This window comes from Lampetra planeri, chromosome 19, assembly GCF_965212315.1.
Source record: "Lampetra planeri chromosome 19, kcLamPlan1.2.h2, whole genome shotgun sequence".
Lineage (NCBI taxonomy): Eukaryota > Metazoa > Chordata > Hyperoartia > Petromyzontiformes > Petromyzontidae > Lampetra > Lampetra planeri.
In genome coordinates, this window is record NC_136125.1 from 7,068,331 (window position 1) to 7,083,910 (window position 15,580).

Consider the following 15,580-nt stretch of genomic DNA (forward strand, 5'->3'; position numbering starts at 1 on the left):
GGCTACAACGCAAGCAGCCGTCTTCAGGTGAAGAATGAGACACTACCAAGCTAGGAGCTTATATATAAGCTGGGTTGGAGGTGGAAGAAGAGCGCCTTAACAAAATAATGTGTATATCAAGAGGAATTTAGCATGAATATGTTAAATTCCTCTTGATATGCACATTCGTCTTCCACCTCCAACCCAGCTTATATATAAGCTCCTAGCTTGGCAGTGTCTTATTCTTCACCTGAAGACGGCTGCTTGCGTTGTAGCCGAAACGTCGTGAGAATTATTTTATTACGTTTTATTTTTATTAATTTATTACTTCCCTTCTACGTGACTTTACCGAAAGAACCAAGAAGATGAATCCCTGCAGTCATGAAAGCTTTAAATCGAAGTTTAACAGCTACAATTTCACAAACGCAGATAACAGCGTCCGTCGTAGCAGAGTTTGTGGCTGTGATGTCTCTTTGGTATTTGTGGATCGGGAATTTTCGTCGTGAGACGTCGCGTCGTCTATTCTGAATGACCACAGTCGCACGCTACTGGAGAGTTTAACATTTTCAATTTGTGCATCATCAGGGTATCCGCATCCGTTGCCATGGTTTGTGCGTTGGATGTGGTTCAGGATGGACCACGAGCTTCGTGGAAGATTAACACCCAGGGATCTTCTGCGTTGGGTCTTTCACAAACCACGTGTTCATTTGTGAGTTATTTTGAACTCCATTCAACTTTCCAAGCTGCATCCTTGTTTTTGTTTTCTTCATCTTCTTGGTTCTTTCGGTAAAGTCACGTAGAAGGGAAATAATAAAGTAATCAAATATAACATTTTATTATGTTTTATTTTTATTATTTTATTATTTCCGTGACTTTACCGAAAGAACCAAGAAGACGAATCCCTGCAGTCACGAAAGCTTTAAATCGAAATTTGTTTTCTTCTTCAAGCTCTGTATATGTGAACAATACAAAACAGTGCGACCTGTGATGATTCTTGTCTGTTGCTTGAGTCGTTGTTCTAATTTCTCCCTCTATCTTCCAGATAAATGCAGAGGGCATTGGGAGCCAGATTTGGTGATGTTTGTGGGGTTACTCCTCATCCCACACATTTCAAGACATCTCCCAGATGTGTTCTTCGATGACATTTATACCAAGGCCGTAATTATAATATATATTGGGGGGGGACACATTCCCCCCCCCCCCCATATTCAAATATTCTTAAAATGTCCCCCCCAATATATTGCTATAAAATAGATTTCTGTTTATATGATTGTGGTTATGGTTGTACTTTATTAATCCCTAATCTCTGCCATTACATACAATGAAACAAGAAAAGGAAAAACATTGAGGAATGGAATACAATACCCTATTAAACATTATTGTAAAAAATAAATAAAAAGTCAATCCTGTGTGTTAGTGAATTTTGTAATATTTTAGGCAGGAAATTAGTTTTCAAATTTAGATTTTTTTTTCTGGGGGGGTGGGGGGGACCCCCAGACCCCCTGGAAGATTGGGTCCCCCCCCCCCCCAATGTTGACTCCATGGCTACGGCCTTGATTTATACAAAGAAAAGCATGCACATCGTCATGTGTTCAGTCAGCAGATGCAACGCCAACATAGTTTGCAATCACCTGGAAATGGATGGCTGATATACAGGGTATCCATGAAGTCTCTATATATTTTGTAATGAACTAATGGTATATAGAAATGTTTCTTTACAGGACCCTATGAATATGAATGTACAAGAGCGTGTGGTATGCAGGGAGGCCGTGGGTTCGATCCCGACCCTGACGCCTGCTGTATATTTGGAGTTTGCATCTCTTATCATCATCATCACGGTGGCTAGGAAATGTTAACTACGTCGCCTGGTATACAGGAGGTCGTGGGTTCGATCCCCACCCTGACGACGCTTGTTGTATATTTGGAGTTTGCGTCTCTCTCATCATCATCACGGTGGCTATGAGATGGTAACTACCTCGCCTGGTATGCAGGAGGTCGTGAGTTCGATCCCCACCCTGACGACGCCTGTTGTATATTTGGAGTGTGCATGTTCTTTTCTCCACCGTGGTCGCGTGGATTTTTCTCTGGCTCCTCCGGTTTTCCCCTCCACGTTAGAATCAGCGTTTATTTAGAGTATGTGTTTGCTAGAAATGTCCACATAATGATAAGCCACTTCGTTCAGCAACCATTTGTAGCCAGGTCGCTTCTGAAAAAGAGCTAACTCAGTGGGGCTGAGCTGGTAAAAATAAATACAAATTGAATAATTTATTTTTGTTTCAACAAGATGGGGCTTTTTGTCACTCCGCAAACGTCGTATCGGGAGTACCTCCATTAGCGTTTTCCAAGTCGCTGGACATGGCAGAAACACGCCCTGGACAACTTCACCTCCGGATTTGACGCCTTTGGGTTTCTTTGCATGCGGACGTTATCAAGTCACAGGTGTCATCGACAAAGAGTTACAAAGCTGCAACATTTATATAGGGAGATATATATTATATATTTAGTGTATGGTCGACTTTATTGCCTTTAAGACCACAGCGCTGCCGACGAACGTGTGGCGTCATTTCGCAATGGAACGTAAAACGCGCCGCTCTGTCAATCTCTCTCGCAGATTGTATCGCCGGATTCGTGGGGGGCTTCGGTTAGGAGGAGGAGGGGGGGGGAGGAAGTGGAGGAGAAAATAGGGGTAGATGAGGAGTAGGAGGGGGGAGGGGACGATAAAGATGAGCGGGGGAATTGACGTTGCCCCAAACAAGGTGAGATTAGAGAACAAGTGATAGATTGAGAGCGTGACGGTATGAGAATGCGAGAGGGGTGAGTGCCGGGCATTGCTTTGACATTTGATGTGTTTTTGTTTTCTCATCGACAATCGCAAAGTGTTGCTATCTTCAAGGTCATAAGAATGTGGAACTTCCCATCATCCGATGTAGAACAGAATGCTTTTGATTCTCTCATCTTATACCTATCTTTATCTTATCAGCCAGCTATCAGCCCACCTGCGCTCAGGCGGGCTGTGGATTATTCACGTCGCCCGGAATGATCGTCAGAGGTGGCGCCGGTGGAATCCGGAAGCATTCATTCAGCAGTGGAGCGAGCATGGCCTATGATGATGCTCCAGATACCAACAAATATTAACTAGATCCCGATGGAGGGTGGAGAGGGGGAAGGGGGGGGGGGATGGGAAGGGTGGTGGGGGACGATTTGACACCCTATAAAGGTGGCTAAGTGGCAGTCGAGGGATGGAACGCGTCTTCGAGCACGTGGACCGAGGAGATGGAGCGATGGAATCAGATTTACTGCGCAGATGTATTGTGGATTGTTACATCGCAGAATCGTGAGAGGTGGTGGCGCCTTGGGGAAGGCTTCATTGAGCAGTGGATTGAGCATGGATGATGATGGTGGTGAAAAATGAATGTGATTCTTAACATCAACCTGGCAACTTCATGACCATCTCGGATGGACATGCGTCGCGTCTCCATGCTCTCGTTTTTGTCGGTGGTGTTGAACCAGTGTGAGGAAATTCCCCATTCCTATGACGAGAGCCAGGACCTCTGTTTGACTTTCCACAAAGTGGGTAACTATTTTATCTGCCGCGAAAAGATAATGGGCTGAATTTATCTCTCACTAGACTTTGAACTCGCGGTCTTCCCATTTGTGAATAGAGAATTATTATTATAAAAATAAACACCACTTGGTCAGATGATGAGAACGTTGAGGTGGAGAAGGTGAAGGAGGAGGCTCATGAGGAATGCCTGCGGCTGTGTCGATGACGATGATGTTGCCGCTACTGCGGCTGATGACGTAAACATGCATGTTGATCTTCTTTCGCACCGTACGTAGCCAACCATGCTATTCGGAGGTGCGGGGAAGGACAGACAACTAAAGACAAAAAATATTTATTAAGAAATTAGTTTTCAAACCAGATTTGGAAATGCATAGCTCCAGTGGCTTCCTAATATCGCAAGGAAGAGCGTTCCAGACGGCCGCAGAAGCGCATCTGAAAGCACGCGACGCAGTCCGCGTGACGGTCTATTGCTGCTTGACGAGACCATCAGCAAGGTACTGTGGTTCCTTTGTGGCAAGCGCTGTGTGTGTGTAATGAGAGCCACCTTTACAATAATGAATTCGTTCGGCAACCCTGAAGCCACTGCAGCTTTAGCGAGCACCGTACGGACACGGTCGGATCTGTCACGACACGTGCCAAAGAATGTTGTGCACGCTGCAGCTTGGTAATGTTTTTTGTTCTTTTCCAGACGTCTCGTTAAGTCATCAACATCATCAACACGACCTTGTCATGTATCATACCGTTGTTGATTGTGCATCTCGCAGTTTTGTGTAGTACGAGCTCCCGGACCGGGCTGGAGCACGGTGACTCTGCTGCCACGGAGAGGATCATTCACAGCGAGACGGCGCTTGAGCCGAGGGCACTCCAGGTCGATCCTGCAAGTTTCTGTAGCGGGGCGATTCTTGATTTGATATGTCCACAGATTTATTTCATGTGAGGCCGTTGAATGTCAGGGTTTTGCCAATAGCAACACCGATATATCTTTGGCGTGGGGTCGTAGCGCACCGGGCTACAACAGAATGATATATCAAGGGTGGTGTCTGCTGCGAGCATGTTCAGATGGAAAGCACCCGCGGTGGTTTTACAATAATCTAGTCGGAGTCTCCAGCGACGGGAAATCTGCCTCCGATAAAGCAGCAATGATGTCTGTTTGACGATGCTCATGCTGATGATTAATGATTGACGCTGATGTCCCATGATGATGACACTCACGGTGATCATGACGATCATCAGTCACTGGTGCTCGTCTCGTGAGCGCCAACGGCGAGGTTTTTTTTTTTAACCGCGGCCTTCTCTCTCTCTGGGAGGGGGATTTTTTTTCTGTGTACTTCCCCATGCGGTGACTGAGCTGACCTTTAAAGTCAATTACTTTTAAAAATATTAAAATCTCGTGGCCTGCGTCGCCGACTCCGCAACTTCGCTTCCACTGTGACTTTCAACTTCTTGTCAAACCGTCCCCGGCGACTCTCATTCCTCTTCCCCCTCCTCCTCCTCCTCTTCCTCCCGTAGACAGTTCCTCGTGCCGAGTTGCATCACGCGTTCACCCGTCCGGCGGAACCGTGCCAAGCGACTTGTTGCCGCACGGACTTGCGGAGAGAAGCGAACGTGAGTGCGCGGCGCACGTGCGGGTTGGCAGGAGTTTGCGTCGGGGCGTGCGTGTGATGGGGGGAGGGGGAGCGGTGGCGCTTTGGTTAGCGCGCTGCGCCACTGAACCCGGCGACCCGATTTCAGTTCGCGGATTCACGGCGATTTGAGCAGTGGCGAATATTCGAACCGCTCGTGGGCCTCCACCTAGGTTCGCTCAGCCTTAAAAAAAAGTACCTGGTGCGGCGTGTAAACATCAGCACTGGGGAGACAAAGGCGGCCGGGTGTGGTGACTCGGTCACCCCCCCCCATCCCCCGCCGCCACTCGTGGGCCGTCCCGGCCTTCATAGGCACCTCCGATTAGCATGGTTGGCTACGTACGGTGCGAAAGAAGTTCAACATACATACACAGGTGCTCACGAACAGCACATGCCCCAACAATCTGTTAAAGGCTACACGGGGAATCGTTTAGTCATTGTATTTGTGTGTGGGGGTGCAGCGGTGAGCGGCCTGCACTACGAACCCGGCCAAACGAGCTCGATACCCGCTCACGACGATTTTAACATCTATAATAGATGGGTTATTTGCTTAGATCGTTTAAATATATAAATGTGTCGTTAAACCCGCCACCACCCGACACAGCCAACTAGTAAGGGTTGTCACGTAAACAGAACGTGGCCAATTCGTCACTAGTACAGCAACACCGGTGTGTTGGAGAGCCACAACATTTACAATCTGAGTACGACGTTTCGCCAGTAATTACAACCAGCTTCATCAGGCGACAGCCAGATTTGTGTGTCGGGTTTAACGACAACCTTTAGATATTTACGCGATCATACAAAAAAAATCTCGATTGTGAATGATATTGGTCGCGAAAGCATCCTCCGCGTTAAACTGAAACATTTTAACAGTCGGTGAATATCTGAACTGGTGGTGGGCCTTCGCCTAGGTCTACTCAGCCTTAAAAATAGCACTTGCTTGCGGTGTGCAAAACACTGATTAGTAACACAGCCACTGGAACTCCCGTACGTGAATCAACGTACACTCTTGCCTCGCCAGTCATTCGGAGCAGAGAAAATAATAAATTAAATAATAGCATAGTATGCTTTTATTTTTATTATTATTTTCTCTTCATACGTGACTTTACCGAAAGAACCAAAGTGTAATTCCTGCAGTCACGAAAGCTCCAAATTTAATTTATTCGGAGCAGAAACGTGGGACAATGAAAACTTAAAAGGAAAACAAATTTGTCCTAAGAAACGCGGAGAAGTGTGCACTTTGAATTGCGCTGAGAGGTCAGCGAGGTCAACCTCGCTTCCTTAATAAAATCAAACTTATTATTTGGTGCACAATCACAATTAACAACGAACAGCTCCACGCCGCCTTTCACATAAATAATGTGCGACGTTTCGGGTAATGGTCGTTCTTCACAAGCACACGCACACAGAGAGAGAGAGAGAGACAATCTGTATCTTCCGTTCGAAGGCCCACGGTGTGACATCGGCCGAGCTCGTCGGAGGTTGTTGACTTGGGGCAGGGCACGTGGTGGTTCAGGCGAGGAGACATGACAGCCGATCGTCAACATATTTACGGCGGAAGTCACAGCGAAGATTCGGAACGCGTCCGAGATAACGTCCGGACGAGATTAAGACAGCTCGAAGTGCCTGCGCCCTGATGGATTATCATATCGAGGCATGCAGTATACTTGGTGCATGCTTTGAATAACACCGAGAGAGACAGAAAGAGGAACTTAGATTATCACCGAGACACAGACTGGGGGGCTTTGTGGTGGGGGGTGCATCAGGCGGGACCATACGCAGGTTAGAGACATCGTTTCGACTTTGATTTGAGGCTTTCGTGCCTGCAGGAATCCATACTCTTTGGTTCTTTCGGTAAAGTCACGTAGGTATAAAATAAAAGAAATCGCGACGCTTCGGACGCTTGTGTTGCGTGACTTTACCGAAATAATCAAAGAGTATCGTATCGACTGTTAAGAACATTAATTAATTGGGCTTAGGCAGGACTCGATGGCCGGCCCGTGGTCGAGACCAGCAATGGAACGGCAGTCAAAGGAGCGAGAACACCCCCGGGAGGACGACGTTCACCGAGGAAATGGATGCAAGATATTAACTACCTCGCCTGATACACAGGAGGTCGTCGGTTCGATCCCGACCCTGACGCCTGTAAATTTGGGGATCGCGTGTTCTCCTCGTGGTCGTGTGGATGTTTTTTCTCCGGGTCCTCCGGTTTTCTAGCAGTGGATAGATGACGGCTGATGATGATCGTGGTGATGGATTGTGCGATCGAGTGCTCAGTGGGTGAAAGGGCGTTTCGCTTCGTTCCAGACCTGCTTGCGCAGCCCCCTGTTCCACTCTATACCCACCTGAATCTAGATTTGAAGTTTTCGTGACTGCAGGGATCCATACTCTTTGGTTCTTACGGTAAAGTCACGTAGGTATAAAATAAAATAAATTAAATCACGACGTTTCGGGCGCAACACAAGCGTCCGTCATCATGTGGGACAACCACAGCAAGAAAACAATTGCTTCTTGCTGTGGACGCTTGTGTTGCGCCCGAAACGTCGTGATTTATTTTATTTTATACCTACGTGACTTTACCGAAAGAACCAAAGAGTAACCCCACCTGAGTTCAATACCCAAGCCAGCTTCGATTCTCCTCCGAGCACAGCGTGAGCTGCAAGTGGAATCATATGCGGGGAGCGGTGGCGCATCGGTTAGCTCACTGTGCTACAACCCCCGCTACCAATGTTCGATTCCCGGTCACGGCTAATGTCAGTGGGGCGTGGAAATCAGAAGCAAACCCGGAACCTTTTCTCGCCTCAAATTCATCATCCGAAATTAGTACCGGTTCAGTGTGTAATCGTCGCCAGTGGGGAGACAAAGGCGGCCCGGAGTGGTGCTGGCCACACTACACCACACCTTCGTACGTTGTTTTCGGCCTTAATAGGTGCTCGCTAACAGCACTTCCCCCGACAGTTTACAAAGACGTATCGTTGTTGTCGTTGCCATCGTTGTTATTGTTGTTTTTACCTGCAGTGACAGGCAGCGCGTCTGCCAATCACCCCAGCTTTTTCTTCTTCCTTGTTCGCCCATCAAAGGTTGACGATGACCGTGACACGCTCCACTGGGATGAGTCTGGGGTAGGCTGGCCAGGGTGACGTTGAGGACACGATGTTCGCGGCACCTTTTCCACCTCGTGCTGGCGAGGTGAGCAGTGTGATCATGAATAGGGCTGCTCAGTCGCCCAGGCTGCTGCCGAGTTCCAGTGCCGCTTCAGTCCTTTGAAAAGCGACCCCCGCGGCAACCCGAGCCACCCGTGAGTGGGTCCACGGCCACAAGTCCCCGGTGCATCGACGCCTGCCACGTTGTCGTTCGCAACCTCGCCACGGGACTTGGGACATCTCCCTAGTCACCGCTGTGCGAAGTCAGACGGTGGTTTGGTTCGAGCTGCGAAGTCGAGGCGAGGCGATTTTAGAGAAGAAGAAACTGACGATGTCCGAGGGAGTTGGAGAACTTCCATCGCTGTTCTCGACACTGGCGCCAAGAACGAGAGTGCCGACCAATGGTGCTTCTTAGAGTTGGATTTAAGCGAGGGAGAGTGGCGCCGCTTAGACCTCACTCTCTCGCCCAAACTCATCTGTATCCAGTGGCAAGGCTGTGTCCAGGCGGCTGGAGATGATGCTGGGCGCAGTGGGTGGTCTGAGAAGACCTTCTGAGGCTATTTCCTCCACCAAGGGTTCCACAGACCCAACTCAGATACTGAGTTTGTCGGGTTAGTTAACCGTTGCCCGGGGTTAGGCGTTGGCAGCTGCTGGCAGTACCGACTCATCAGGTAAGCAGCGAAGGTGTTCTCAGCAAAGACTGTGCCGAACACCCAGCTGGCCAGACACCCTCAGCCAGTTAAGCCGTAACACACCAAGTGGCAGCCCGCTTCAAAGTGAACCTTGCCTGGCACCGCAATTGTTCATTGCACGCGCGTTCGTGCGAGTGTGAGTGTGGCCTTTTTTTCAACGGGTTTATTTAACTTCACTTGTGTTTGTCGTGGTCAAATGTTGTAATCAAAAGTTAGTCTACTTCCTGTGGTGCAATCAATTCCAAATGTTGCACGCGTATTCAGATCCGGTGACAATGCATGCCTGTATCAAAATTGGCATAAATTCATCAATTAATTGCCTCGTTTCAAGCAATTACAATTTTTGTGTGGACGGCTTATTAGTTATATATGTCTGTGTAGGTCAAAAACGTCGTGGTCCCCAAACTGTGGAATCGGCTCGCACAAGAAGCAGGCGACGCGTGTCTCAGGCGCCATTGACGTACTTCTAGACCGCGAGTTAAACGAAGTTGTTAATAAAACCGTTGTTTGAAAAAAACTTTTTTTTACGGAGTTTATTTTCTTTTGTGGCAGCCACGCGACAAATCCACGCGACTCTCAAAAAGGCCACCATGGCCGGGCACCAGCGCCCCACGGTGCTGCTGATGAGTCGGGTGACGGCGCGCAAAGGGGAGATGGAAGTGTCGTCTAATCTGTCTCCAGCACTCTCCTTGCGGCACACGGAAACAAGAACACAAAAATCATATCGGTGGGGTGGGGGGCAAGGGGGAGGGGGGTGCCTGCACTGGGCCATCAAGTTCCTCAAATAGGACCGACGCATCCCTAAAAAAAACGGTCCACGTATGGTCGAGATGTTCTCGAGGTTAGGGTTGAGGTTTCAGATACGCAACTAAAAACTAGTTGCGTTGATCTGAACAAGAAATGAGCTGAGGCCTGGTTGTTGGTAGAAGAGAGGCTTTGAGTCGGCGGTGTGGGAGCTCTCCAGGAGAGAGGACGCATCACGTCATACGTAGATTTAAAGGCCACTGTGTTGTTATTGACAAACGTGTGAAGTTTGTGTTGTTGTTAATTATCGTTAATTTATCTTTGTGCACCCTTGCCAAACGTAGCAGCAGCATCCCCACCACGTGGTTTGTTAGAAAGTGGAGAGGATTTGACTTTGTTCACGATTGTTTTGTTTTTCTTCTTCGGTGGAGCGGTGGCGCAGTGGTTAGGGCACTGCGTGAAGAACTCGCCCGTGGCTAACGTCAGCGTGGAGCGAACTCGAAACCAGTTTTGGGATCCCACCCTCGCCAAGATTCCCGCCTATAACCCCAACAGACTCTTGGGGAAAAGTGCCGTTAGCGAGCACCTATGACGGCCGACACTGCACACGAGGGGTTGGGTGGCCAGCACCACGCCCGGCCGCCTTTGTCTCTCTAGTGGCGATCTTTTACGCACCGCACCGGGTACTCATTTAAGGCTGAGTCGGACCTCGAGGAAGCGCAGGACCGGTTCAGATAATCGTCACCGGCGTTGGCCGTGAGCGAGAAATTCGCAGCTCCCTCGCAACGCACGCTCACTCACTGTTAAACCCATGTGACCCATCGAACGTGTCTCAGTTTCATCATCCCAGCAGTTCCTCTTGCTGTCGCTCAGCGTAATCTCAGGAAACGTGAACATGGAACAAAGTAATGCGGAGCAGTTAAAATGGAGAAGTGTGCGACAGTGCATGCTGGGAATTACACTGCCGAGCGTATTAACGTGGGCGCCGCGGTGGCGAGATGTGAACTACCTCGCCAGGTATACAGCAAGTTGTGGGTTCTATCCCGACCCTGACGCCTGTTGCATCTTTGGAGTTTGCGTGTAATCTCCCTCTCTCTCCCCGTGGTCGCGTGGATTTTTTTCTCTGGTTCCTCCGGTTTCTCCCTCCACGTTAATAAACGTGCTGCTATAACTTTCCACATAATAAGCCACCTCATTGGGCTATCGTTTGTGGCCAAGTCGCTTCTGAAAAAGAGCTACATAGCTCAGTGGGCCTCACCTGATAAACAAAATAGTTTAACTTGATGCATTGCACTTCTTGTTGCGACTGTCATATTGGATATCATCGTTGCCATCACCTCCGATTAGCATGGTTGGCTATGTACGGTGCGATAGAAGTTCAACATACATACAACATACATGTGGAATTTCCATCTTTGGTTCAGAGCCGCCGACAGAAATGAGCACCAGCTCTTTGCTTAAAACTGAGCAAGCATTTTTCGATTTGAAGCTTTCGTAACTGCAGGGATTCATCTTCTTGGTTCTTTCGGTAAAGTCACGTAGAAGGGAAATAAAATAATAATAAAAAATAAATTAAAATAATAAAAAATAATAAAAAAAACGTCGTGAGAATTATTTTATTATGTTAATTTTTATTATTTTATTATTTCCCTTCTACGTGACTTTACCGAAAGAACCAAGAAGCTGAGCAGGCATTCTCTGTGACTTTGTAAGTTATACACTATTTGCATCAATAGCTCTGAATCAGCTTGAGATTCCAGTAAATCACGTGACTTGTGTGTGGCCACGCCCACTCTGACCCCCCCCCCCCCTCTCTCCATAGCGCCCACTGTGAAAACAGACGCCGCTTCTCCGTGCAGCTCACTTCTGCACGCCTCTTCCTTCTCTCTTTCCCCCCCTTCTCCAATCATCATCATCATCTCTCATCATCACCGACATCTCGGCCCGGCCATTTCTTCTTTTTTCTTCAGACGCCGCTCTCCTTCTTCTTGGTTCTTCCGGTAAAGTAACGTAGAATTGAATGAATAAAATAATAAAAATAAAACATAATAAAATAATTCTCACGACGTTTCGGCCACAACGCAAGTAGCCGTCCTCAGGTGGAGAACAGTTCTGTCGCGTGTTCGTATCGCCTGTGATTTGTGACTTTCTGACCCGCACCTACTGGGCGTCTTTGGAAGAAGACAAAAAGAGCTTCTCAGCTCGTCGGATTTCTCCAGGATAAATAAACAGCTTGCTCCAACTTGCTCTCTTGTCCGTCTTGGCGGTGTGCCACGGGTAAAAGGTTTCCTATTACGAGAATCATCGTCATCGTTATTATTGTTGTCGAGAGACACGGTAACACGTGCGTCCGGGAAAGAGAGAGGGAACGAAGGTAAACGTTATAGTAGTCACCAGACTAAAAACGCGTCCGATCAAGAAGGACGCTGCTGGGATGGAAGGGGAGTGAAGGGTGTGGGCGAGGGATTAATTTCACCATATTCAGTGCAGCTTTAGTCATGACCGTGGCTCCGAGTCACGTGCCAATCTCCTGGTTTTGGCAGCGCCACGGATTTTTTTGTTACAACACTGGACTGTATTCAGTGAGACATGAAGCCCCGATCTGGGTCTTCTCGGAGAGTGTAGCTGGGTTGTGTAGGAGAGGGGATCTGAGTTGATCTGAACAAGAAATTATCCGAGACCTGGTTGTTTGTAGAAGAGAGGATTTGAGGCGCGGTGTGGGAACTCTCCACGAGAGAGGAGGCATTACGCCCAGGCGAGATGAGCTAAACATGTTTTTTTATTTTAGCAGGTAAGGCTCACTGAGCTAGATAGCTATTTTTCAGAAGCGACCTGGCCACAAATGATAGCTCAACGAAGTCGCTAATCGCGTGGAAATTTACAGCAGCAGTCAATTACTCTAAACGCATGTGGATTCTAAATGTGTAGGGGGGGGGGGGAACCGGAGGACGCGGAGAAAAATCCACGTGACCACGGGGAGAGAGACATGCAAACTCCAAATCTACAAACAGGCGTCAGGGTCTGTATTGAACCCACGACCTCCTGTTGACCAGGCGAAATAGTTAACATCTCGCCACAGTGGCGCCCAGATCAGTGCCAAGGGACGAGACTGGTCACGGGATGGCAACCCGATGAACAGCCCTGACAGGACGCCCGCCAGCTCACTCGATGTACGAGTGAACAACGTGACACCATCGACGATGACCTGCTCACTGATGGGATGAAGGCTCCTCCGAGCCGCCCCCATGCCCCCACAGTCTCGCGACAGAACGATCCATGAGATGATTGCATCGCTCCGTCTCCCCCGTGGTGGTGGTGGCGGGTGAGACAGAGGATCTGGGTTCCGCCGCTATTTTATGGTGGACACTACCGCTCCTGCCACGGCGTGGCCGTCGTGCTCTCGAAAATCCGTCCCTGCAGTGCCGTCAGTGGTGGGGGAGGCGCGACAAGACGCGTCTCGCGACTCGTACGGAAATGCGTGTCAAGTGACGCGATCGCCACACAGCGAGGAGACGCGCACACACAGACAACACGGTTACGACCTTCGGTGCGGCGCAACAAATTTATTCACGAGAAGCAAAGACGCAGACCGCAACAACAGCAACACTAAACACAGCCTTTGACCCAGGTTCATCATCATCATCACCATCATCATCACGATCCATGGGCATCTAGGCCGTCGGTGTCGACTGGACGAGACGCTCACGTGGTGTGACACTCTGGCACCAATCTCTGATGTCGTCGTCGTCAAGCCATGCCTGCGAGGTCTTCCTCTTTTTCCGATTCCTTGCGTTTTTCCCGAACAACATCAACAACAACAAACACACTTTACATTTTCCTGTTGCTGTCCATCCCACATATGTGTTCGCATAACACGCATGTAGGATGGAGAGGCGATCTGGGTCAGCGGACGAGACGGGGTATGGGTCAGCGGAAGAGAGAATTGGGGGGGGGGGGGGGTGTTGGTCACCAGCGCCCCCCTCCCCCATCCCCCCCCCCTCCCCCCGCCCCCCCCTCCTCCCTCCCCCCGCCCGCTCACGCGAGCTTGAGCATCTCCCGCACCATGACGCCGACGCCGGTCGTGCACGTGGTGGATGGGCGCCGTGGCGCACATGAAGGCGCTCGTGGTCACGATCTTCAGCTTGGCGTCCACGTGTGCCTCGCCCACGTCCGTGCACACGTGCGTGCAGCCCAGCTCGCGGATGGCGGCGGCCGTGCCCGCGTAGGGGAACCTGGGCGCACGCGGGGGTGGGGAGACGCGGTGAGACGGGGGGACAGCGTGTGTATACATGTGTGTGTGTACACGTCTACTGGCACATGTTTGTTCACATAGACTTATATAGGAGTAGGTGCGAGTGTTTCATCTATGGTCTATCCACTGCTGGGTGAATGCCGCTCCAAAGCCGTTGCTATCACAATACCCTCCTCAGCTGCACCAGCCCCTCTCACCCCCACCTCCATCCCTTCCTTCCCCCCCACACTCCGCCCCTCTCATCTCCCCCTCACCTGTCCCCTGTACTCTCCACCCCCCCACTCCCCCCCGCGCCCCGCCCCTCTCACCTGCCCCCCTGCTCGCTGTCGCCCCCGACCGTGAGCTCGCATCCCGGGAAGAGCCTCGCGGCGAGCACGGGGGGCGATGCAGCACAGCGCCACGGGTTTGTCCGCCTCCCTGAAGGCGCGCAGCGCCGCCTCCACGCCCGGCAGCAGCGGAGCAGCTCGCGCCCCTCGGAGGCCCACGAGCTCAAGTTCTTGGCCACGCCGAACCCACCTGGAGAGGGGGGGTATGAGAGAGGGGGGGTATGAGAGGGGGGGGGGTATGAGAGGGGGGGTATGAGAGGGGGGGGGGTATGAGAGGGGGGGTATGAGGAGGGGGGGGGTATGAGAGGGGGGGGGTAATGAAAGGGGGGGGGGGTATGAGAGGGGGGGGGTATGAGAGGGGGGGGGTATGAGAGGGGGGGGGTATGAGAGAGGGGGGGTATGAGAGAGGGGGGGTATGAGAGGGAGGGGGGTATGAGAGGGGGGGTATGAGAGGGGGGGGGTATGAGAGGGGGGGGGGGGGTATGAGAGGGGGGGGTATGAGAGGGGGGGGTATGAGGAGGGGGGGTATGAGAGGGGGAGGGGTTATGAGAAGAGGGGGGGTATGAGAGGGGGGGGTATGAGAGGGGGGGGTATGAGAGAGGGGGGGTATGAGAGGGGGGGTATGAGAGGGGGGGGTATGAGAGGGGGGGGTATGAGAGGGGGGGGTATGAGAGGGGGGGGGTTGAGAGAGGGGGGGTATGAGAGGGGGGGGTATGAGAGGGGGGGGGTATGAGAGGGGGGGGTATGAGAGGGGGGGGTATGAGAGAGGGGGGGGTATGAGAGGGGGGGTATGAGAGGGGGGGGTATGAGAGGGGGGGTATGAGAGGGGGGGTATGAGAGGGGGAATATGAGAGGGGGGGGTATGAGGGGGGGGGGTATGAGAGGGGGGGGGCGGGGGGGGGGTATGAGAGGAGGGGTAATGAGGGGGGGGGGGTAGCTGTGACGGTCCCCACCTGATGACGGAGACTTGTGTTGCCCTCCGAAACGTCGTGATTTATTATTTTATTTTGTTTCCATTACTTTTATTAACTTTAAATTTTATTTTTTTACCTACGTGACTTTACTGAAAAAACCTAACAGTATTCTTCTTCGATCTTCGGTGCGATGTGCATGCCATTAATTGAGGCGCCCATACCCGAAACGTCGTCTCTATGTTAACGTGAATGAACGCGCTCCGCAAACTGGGACTTGTTCAGCAATCATCAGGTGCGTGTAGCGCAAGTGCCGCTGTAGCTACGAGCAGGTCGAGAGGAGAGA

General features: G+C 50.6%; 1 pseudogene across 1 annotated transcript; it reads right to left on the reverse strand.

Annotated features, from left to right (window-relative positions):
* Positions 1 to 13,293: 13,293 nt before the first annotated feature.
* LOC144723918 (putative glutamine amidotransferase-like class 1 domain-containing protein 3B, mitochondrial pseudogene) lies at positions 13,294 to 15,435 on the reverse strand (annotated as a pseudogene). Its single transcript, XR_013586416.1, has 3 exons — positions 15,402 to 15,435; positions 14,306 to 14,513; positions 13,294 to 13,977 (listed from the first exon to the last, which is right to left on the reverse strand). The product of XR_013586416.1 is annotated as a putative glutamine amidotransferase-like class 1 domain-containing protein 3B, mitochondrial pseudogene (transcript).
* Positions 15,436 to 15,580: the final 145 nt, after the last annotated feature.